The following is an 8689-nucleotide window of genomic DNA, read 5'->3' on the forward strand; positions in this document are numbered from 1 at the left end:
CTTTGCTGGTAAAGCAAGGAGAGAAAATTCCTTTTCAGGTTGAATTACCAAGCATTTTAAGGCTTTCTGCCCATCACTTTTTAAGCAACATACTGTTATGATTCACCAATCATATCAATATTCTAATGCAATTTTAAAGGCATATTTTCTTTTTGACATGCTATCCATTTATCTGTCTACCTTTTTCTCTAACTATGGTCACATACCTCATGCATCAACCTTTTTTAGCACATGATGCCATGTATGACCATAATTACCCCTTGAATACAAAAGATAGGTCGCAAGTGAAAGATGGATTTGTTCAAACCAGTTCAGATTTGCACTATGCTAGTAATTTTCTTCTGTTGGTTATCTTATTGCTAGAGTCTTAATGTTGCTTGAACGCACACTTCTAATGCATTAATTACTAAGAAGAACTCTGTAAGTAACTCTATTTTCCATCATATCTTTTGAGTAAATCATTAGTGAATATGCTCTGGCACATATTTTCAGCTGTATTCTTCAGTAACTCTTCTTGGTATGGAAAAAAATCCCCAGCATATCTTAAAAAAAAAATCACTTTGCATTTCAAGCTAGGAAATCTCTCTACGTTCCATCTGACTTATGGATTGTGAAAAGCTGCCATAGTGAAAAACAAATCGTTGGATACATATCACATTGAAGGGTTATATGATATATCACTCAGTATGAAGCCTAGTTTGATTTACTTTGCACCCAAGCAAAAGAAACAGTAACAAAAATAATGCTTTCCATTCCTGGTATTCCCTGCAATATTCTGCCATCCTTTGGAAGGTAAAGCATGTCATGAAGTCACTGTAGGTTTGCATTCAGTAACTGATGGCAGGATAAAGCCTTGCTGTCTAGGTGGATGGAACATGGCAGAGAGATAGAACTAAATGTCTCATTTCTCAGTTCATACCTAATTCAGAGAGGATTGTGGATCTTCCTGTTTGCAGAAGAGACCAGGGAGCTATGTGGGAGAACGACTGTCCATATGCACTAACCTCTGCTCTGGTTTGCAGACACCAAGGACCTATGTGATTCAGTTGGGAGTATAACTAGGACTACACTAATAGGCAAATTACTCACTGTCTGACATTTGGGAGCTTGTAAAATGTTGGAGAATATTTAAAATTATGCAAATTATTATTTTCTTACAGTATATTTGGCTGCATTCCTGGCCTGTATTATTTTTCTAGGTTGGATACCTCCATCTCCAGTAGGGCTTTTATTTTATTTTATTTATTTTTCTACCATCTATTATTCTAAAGAGATGGATCAGCCCAGATATGTTTCATGTTGGGAGAAGAAGGAAGGAAATAACCTGAAAAATCATCTAGAGTTCAATATTGAGCTGATATTTGTGGACATGAAAACTTACTCCACAACATTTTTACCTTGTGATTTGGATTCCAAAGGGTAACAATCAGTTTCAAAAATCTCATCATGACACTGTTTTCAAAGATCAAATAAGGAGCATCAATGAGAACACCCCCCCCCAGTGGCTCCCCTCCAGCTTCATAACTCCAATTTATTTTTTACATTGCACCATAAGACTGAAATGATTAATCTATAATAGATTATCTCACAAATCTGCTACAGAAGAACAGAGAATGTGATTTGCTCAGGATTTGGCACACTGGCATTGGCATGTCACAGCAAAGGGTTTAATGAATATCATACAACAGAAAACCAAAATGGGGACAAGCTTGGGCTGTTGGAGGGGCACTTTCACATGGTACAAGGGAACAACCTTCCAACAGCTGCACTGACCACTGACCACTTGACCTACTACTAATATTGGAGAAAATAATTTCCATTGGCTTTCCAGAAAGACTTCTCCAAGCTTTAGATGTGCCTCACAGCCTGCCTTGAGCTTGCATTTCAGAAGTGTTAAGTATCTATAAAATAGAAATGAAGGTGTTTACCCTACCTTTACCGTTGCCCTGTGGGGTCTCCGGATGTGTGTTACAGAAGTGCAAAGTGTAGTTATTTGTGAGAAGTGTTGAATGCCTGGGGGAAACACAAACAGCTGGATGGCTACACCATGTACTTGTGCTACCTTCATTTCTGGGAGTAAAGGATGTTTGTATGGAACCTGCTGCATAATTTACTGTACTGTGAAACATTTACCATGCATAAATTTCAACCTATGGAATTCAGTTAAAAAGAGCAAGTAAATTTTTTCTGGGACATGGGCACCTTTTACACAAAATTTAGAAGTCAAAAGCTATAAAAAAAAAATCAGAGTAATGTCTAAGTTGACAGGCACCATTTTCTGGTGACACTGAAAATGTATTTGCCAGTCAAAAAAAAGTTATTGCCCTTTTCTGTCATTTTAAAAATCGATTAGGAATACCAGAAACTTGCAAAAAAATTCTCTCTCACCTGTCTGACCTTGGCCAAATGCTGAAGAGCAACCATCAACCCGAGAGTGGGACACTGAAAACGGAAGGCAGAGTAAAGCATGATTGTACTGTTATTGCCATTCAGTGACACCTTCGTGCTGTTAAATCTACCTATGTACCAAGTAACCTGAGATAAATATGTTGCTCTAACCTCTATTTCTGCTATTTTCAGGGAGATTTACCTGCCAGTCCAGGCTGTCTTTTCTGCCATCAGGAGTTGAACAAAATTCTCCACGTACTAACAGAGTTTATTAGTCCGCAATGCCCCTTCCCTTGACCTGTTTGGACTTCTCTTTTGCTAGTGCTTCTGTCAGTCCTTGGCCTTATGTGTAGGTCCAGTAAAGGTCTCAGACTCTAGATACTCAGGCCAAAACCAAGACTATTAATTTATTTTGCGTGTCTTTAAATTGTTGGCAAAAGGCAAAGGGCAGGTGGGGCCAGGGAACTGCCCCATGAGCCAGCACTGTTGATGGGCAGCTGCAACAGACAACATCAAGACACCTCTATGCTGTAATCTCCAGCCCATTAAAAGGAGATGTTAACAGTTTCATATTAGCTGGGGTTTTGTCCCAAAGGTGTGGTCTTTCCTTGGTTCTCTGTCTGTGTGCCTGGATGATGGCAATTTTTCCCCTTTTATCTAACAGCCTAACAGACTGAAGCTTGCCTGGGTAGTGCTGATGCTATCCAGCTTCTGTAGCAATGTACAGCGGAGCAATGCACAACACAAGAAATTGAAACAACATAGGAAAATAGGGATGCTGCTGCCACAAATTCTGGGAATTTTGAACTTAAATCCCTCCTTGTCCCTCTGTTCAGGCCATCCTCCTACCTAGAGGCATCAGAAATGGGGTCTTCCCTTCACGCTCACCCAAGGCCCAGGAAGGGGTTCCATTTCTCTCTGCCAGGAAGTAAGTTGTACATTGAAAGTTATGTATTTTTGATCTGGTTGACAGCAAAGGCAGAATTAACAGCTAAAATTTAGATGGGAAAGAATTTGCCAAACTTCTTGAAGCTTTTGGGGGATTGATGCAAGTGGTTCAGCTTGACACAATTTTGTTTCCAGGCCATCTTATGAGCATTGCCAAATATACTGTCTCCATCTCCTTCTCTAGGCACTCCTGACACAAGCTGAGGTCTCATCTACAGACCAGGAGTGCTGGGGTGTCCAATGGCAGGGATTGCCATGGAACTTGAATTTATTATATGTGTGTGTGTGCGCATATATATATATATATATATATATATATGTATGTATGTACAGCATTTCACACCTTCAGTGGGAAGTATCAAAGGTCTTACCAGACACAGAGGGCTGAAAGCATCTGCACTGAAACAGGAGTCAGGGCAGGTCTAGGTCAAGGATCTGTCTCAGAAAGTAGAGAGCAGTAGGGTTTCATTCCTGGCTGTGCAAAGCTCTGAAATCATGAGGCTGCCTGCCTCATGCCTTACTTCCCATCCATGGCATCTCAACCATGGAAAAGCTGTCGTACTTATGAGATGCTTAAATCCTCTCATGCTTTGGGGTCATAAAAGTGACAGGAAAACTTGCAGAAGTGGACATGAAAAAACAGTGTGAAGATCCTGGTTGCAGTCAGCCCAGGAGCCCGTGTCCTACTCTACCACTGCTGATCAAGCTCAGGAGCGCAGGCCAGTGACAATGCTGGTCACCCTGCGCAGCTGACAGCCCTGGGCCCATGAGTCCACAGAGTTCAGGGGTCTTGGCAGTAAGGTGTAAAATCCAAAGAAGGATGGCCTATTTTCCAAACAGGCAGTCTGAGATTTTTAGTTCAGGTTTGGGGGTTTTTTTTGGTTTTGTTTGTTTGTTTGGGTTTTTGGTTGGTTGGTTTTGTTTGGTTGGTTTTTTTGGGGTTTCTTTTGGTCTTTTTTTTTTTTTTTGTTTGGGTTTGGGTTTTTTTTGTTTGTTTGCGGGGGTTTTTTGTTAAAGCCAGTAATCACAGGAATAAAGCAGTTGGATGAACTATAATTTAATACCATGAACTTCTCTTGCCTGTGTTTTTCTAAAGGAAACAACCACAGATGCTGAGATGGCTGTACTTCGGACAAAACAAACGCTATAACAGCAATAACAGGATGTTGCTGTAGCAAACCTATCAGAGTTCATAAACAAACAGCCATCCATTTAATCACTAATTATTAATCCAATGCTGATCTTCAGTTACTCAAAATGAGCTGCTTAAAAGAAAAGTGAGACTTGTTAATCTAAAGCAATGTTAAAACATGTGTCCAAAAGTAATGCATTGGTTTACTCTGGAACAATCCATAGTAAGAAGAAAAGGAAATTACAAGAAAATTAGGACAGGAAAAATAAACTTTATCCCATGAAATCAGTTATATGAATGAGGAATCCTCTTGAAACTGCCCCTACCCAAAATCCTAACCTGAGTGCTAAAGCAGGCAGAAAAGCTTTAATGAGCAGGAGCACAGCCTGCATCATATTCCTGCCCCTCTAAAGCAGTAGAATTACAAAATGGATGGGCATGAAAGAAATTACAGATTTGCTAGAGATATCTGCCGCTTAGTTCCTCAAAATTTAGTTTAAGGAGCCTCTCAATCTGCGTATGGAAATGAGTCAACAGCAGGAGCACTTCTTGACCTCCTTGAAGATTTTTAGTATCATCTCAACTCTTCCAGAAATTAAAACCTCTCCAAGCTAATAATCTTGCATTCTTGGATTTTAGTTATTTTTCTAATCAAAACTGTATATATTTCAAATTTGTCAAACAACTGGACAAAGCAGTGTTAAAAATTCAACTGCACTAATTACTAGCTGAGAAGCATAAAAACCTCTGAATAAATGTCAGTCTAGGAGATAAGCTCTTATCTTAATCTAATGACTCCACAGACTTAATTTGTCAGGCCAGCCTAGTTGATGAAAAACAGGTTTCTATTCTCCAGTGTTAGCAGCCACATCTTTCCAAATCTTTGAAGTTGGATAGTAATAGCATCAGTGTCATCCTGCAAAAATCTTGTGACCGAGCCAATTCCATTCCTATTGTCCTGTTACACTAATTAAAGTTGTTTTACCCCCATTGGTGTGCAATAGGTGAAAATGAAGCCAATTTATTTTTAGATTTGTTACATTCTGGGATAATCATTCTTACTTCCCCCTCCCACAAAGATGTGTTAATATTTGCAGCACTGTCTCAGTATCAGAAAGCCAGGTTTTTTAGCAGGGCTCCACAAACAGCACAGCCCAGGACAATTCCTGCAGTGCAGACAAAGCATGCAAGTATGAGTGTGTGTGTGTGTTTATTTGTGCAGAGAAGAATAATTTTGAGCTCAGGCAATGAATTTGATCTTAGGAGATGATTTCAGGTTTTTGAAGTTCTTCCCTAAAGGAGAATTTGACATATTTAGAGCTAAATGCACCAAATGTTCATATTGTTTGGACAAAGTAGATTAACAAATAGAAAAAAAGAAATTTGGCTGCAGCCAGTGTTTCCAGTCCCTCACTCTTCAGCTAAGTCTTCTGACAGTAACCTGGCAGGCCTTTTGTGCACAGTGCCCCATTTCAATGGATACCACTTAAACATGGTATTCTTTCTCCCAGTCCCAATCCTTAAATAGGGATATGCTTGGGTTTGAGGAGTCGGGAGGCGAACTTCATTCTGGTGATACCCAGGAAGATTACAAGGTAAAAAAACTTAATGAAAATAATAGGGCTAAGGTGTGATCTACTGAGGCAAATCCGAGAGGCCAGAGGTCAGTCCTGCTCTGGACTCTCTTGACATTGGCATTATTAACTTTATCGACATTAAATATATCAAGCTGGATACTTGTTCTGTTGCACTGGGTTTTACAGCAGTGCACCTCTAGTGACTTCAGCAGCATTTTACTAGCGTACAACCAGTAAAATGGAGTGGAGAATTAGCCTCCTTTTTCTAGTATTACAAAATCCCTGGCGCTCAGAGCTGATGTGTCCAAAGCCCACTCTACTCCCTGGGCTGGCAGGAGTGCAGGGTCAGAGGCAGCAGTGTGCAGGTGCAGCACAGGTCGTTCTGGGATTTGTTTTGAGATGCTTTAGAAACATTTCGCTCTCTGGCTGAGAGCACCCTCCTGGATAAAACAGAGTTAATCGGTTAGATCACAAATGTCCATCCTCTTGGGTAAGAACACTGCCTTCTCTCAAATCTAGCCTGAGTAGGACTGCAAGAGGACCACAGAGGTCACGTTCTGGCATATCGACAAAAGTACTCAGGAGTCAGTCCACTTACATTTTCGTTTCAAAGGCTCATGTGTAAGCATGGACACCCAGTTCAGTATCTGGGTCCTCCTGGGTGTAATGTGAGCTGCGTGCCAGCACTGTAGCAATCATAGCCTTTGAGCCCATACATGCAGGCCATGTTGCCTAGCTGGGCTTCTTCACCTGCAGCAGTGCAGATCCTCAGCAGGGGTCACACAGAGGCTAGGAAGAAGGGTGGGAAGCTTCACATCTGCAAAAACCTTTAAATCAGAAAATGTAATTACCCCAGCTTGATTGGCTTCTACATCTGATGTATACAATAGCATCTTCTAACATCCTGGTTAACACATCATTGCTTATGGCATCTTCCTGCTAGTTGAGGGCCATAATACACTTTTTCCTTTTGTTTTACGCACAGCTGTGCAAAGGAGCAGAGTTTGCAGAGTAGTGCCATGTGAAGAGCTCATGGTTCCAAATGTGGCCCAGAAGGACAGCGCTACTAGATAAATTAGAGACAGATTTCCACAGATATTTGAACAGCCTTGGATACAGATCAGTATCTACTTCAGATTTTTAAAGCTTTCAGGCTCCTTGTTGTCACTGGGAGTTGGGAACACATGGGTTTCTGAAAACCCCAGAGCCTGTAACATACTTAGGTACTGTTGCCTATTGCTTCCTCGGATCAAGACAACTGAACCCTTTGAAAGCACTGGGCTGCAGTCAGTATCTCTCCGACCTTCTAAACACTAATAAACATTTGGTGCATGGTCTGCAAGCTTGAAGCCTCATCTGACCAAAGCTGAAATGATATCCACTGATTTCGTCATGGAAGTGATGGTTCACTCCTGAACATGCCAAATGTGTGTGGCCTGGAATGGCTTTTTTTCATAACAATTAATGGCTTATTTCTCCTGCTCTGAGTCAAAGTTAAAATCTACAGGTCATTCTCAACACAGCTGAAACAGAAAATGAACACATTGAAGTGAAATTTTCAAAGTGACATTTGAATCCCCTCTCTCTGATGAAATCCCACCTATTGATCCAGTCAAATGACTGCAGCCTCCTCAGGTCCATCCTGAAAGCCTCCTTGACCAGCTTATTACCACAATTCTTCAGGTGTGCTGTGACTGTCTTTCAATAGAGGATAGGTGCCAGCTAATCAAGTGGAAAAAATGAAAATTCCCAGAGATTAAATCCTAGTCCCGGTGAAAGATATGGCAAAATTCCCATGGAAACCAGTGGCTACATGTATCTTAAGACATTATCTCAAGTCTGAAATGCCATTTGAATACTGACTTCCTGATTTATGCAATGAGTTTGACTTGGAATTAACAAATTCATTGCCCTTTCCCCAGTAGCTTGAGCACTGAAGGGGCTGGCTCACATAGGAGCCATTCCCCTCAGGGTGGTGTAATGGGATCCAGCTGGCTTGGGTCAGGCTGCCCTTGCTTCTGGAGACTTTGTGGTTTCATGACTCCCTTTGCTCCCTCTATACTCTCCACCATTTGCTCCTGTCATCCCACTACAAAAAAATTTACCTGCTCTGGCCTGCAAGGGAGCCCTGCTATTTCTGGACTGCTGCCTACAAGAACAACTTCAGGTGCTGAGGAAAAACGAATCCTTGTGAAAGAACAAGACTAGGTTCTATGTGGAAAAATATTGACTCCCAATTGGAGGTCTGTGGATTTAGATCAATTTTCCTAGCAAAGGTGAATAGCTCTGATCTAAACATAAAAAGGAGTCTGTCATGGTGAGATATAAAAATGTGGGGGTAGCTGTCAGGCTCGAGATTGGTCTTGATGAAGTATAAGTGCTGACAAGCCAATAATGAGCTAAGGCCCATGGTGAGGCTGCAACAAGCTGGGGCCACTTGGCTTGACTAAGTGAAGCCCAAATGCTGGCATCACTGCTGGAGGCAGGACAAGCATAGTCAAAAGGAGCAGGATTTCTTTCTTGATTTGCAAACAGAGTATCACAGTTCACATGCCTTGCGTGAGGGTGCATGGCAGTGTGCTAATGCACATATCTTGCCTCAGCTTTAAATGGTGTTTGACTATAAAAGTTAATACCTTTGATG

This window comes from Manacus candei, unplaced genomic scaffold (genome assembly GCF_025592945.1).
Source record: "Manacus candei isolate 608988 ecotype Guabito, Panama unplaced genomic scaffold, ASM2559294v1 h1tg000005l, whole genome shotgun sequence".
NCBI classification, from domain to species: Eukaryota; Metazoa; Chordata; class Aves; order Passeriformes; family Pipridae; genus Manacus; species Manacus candei.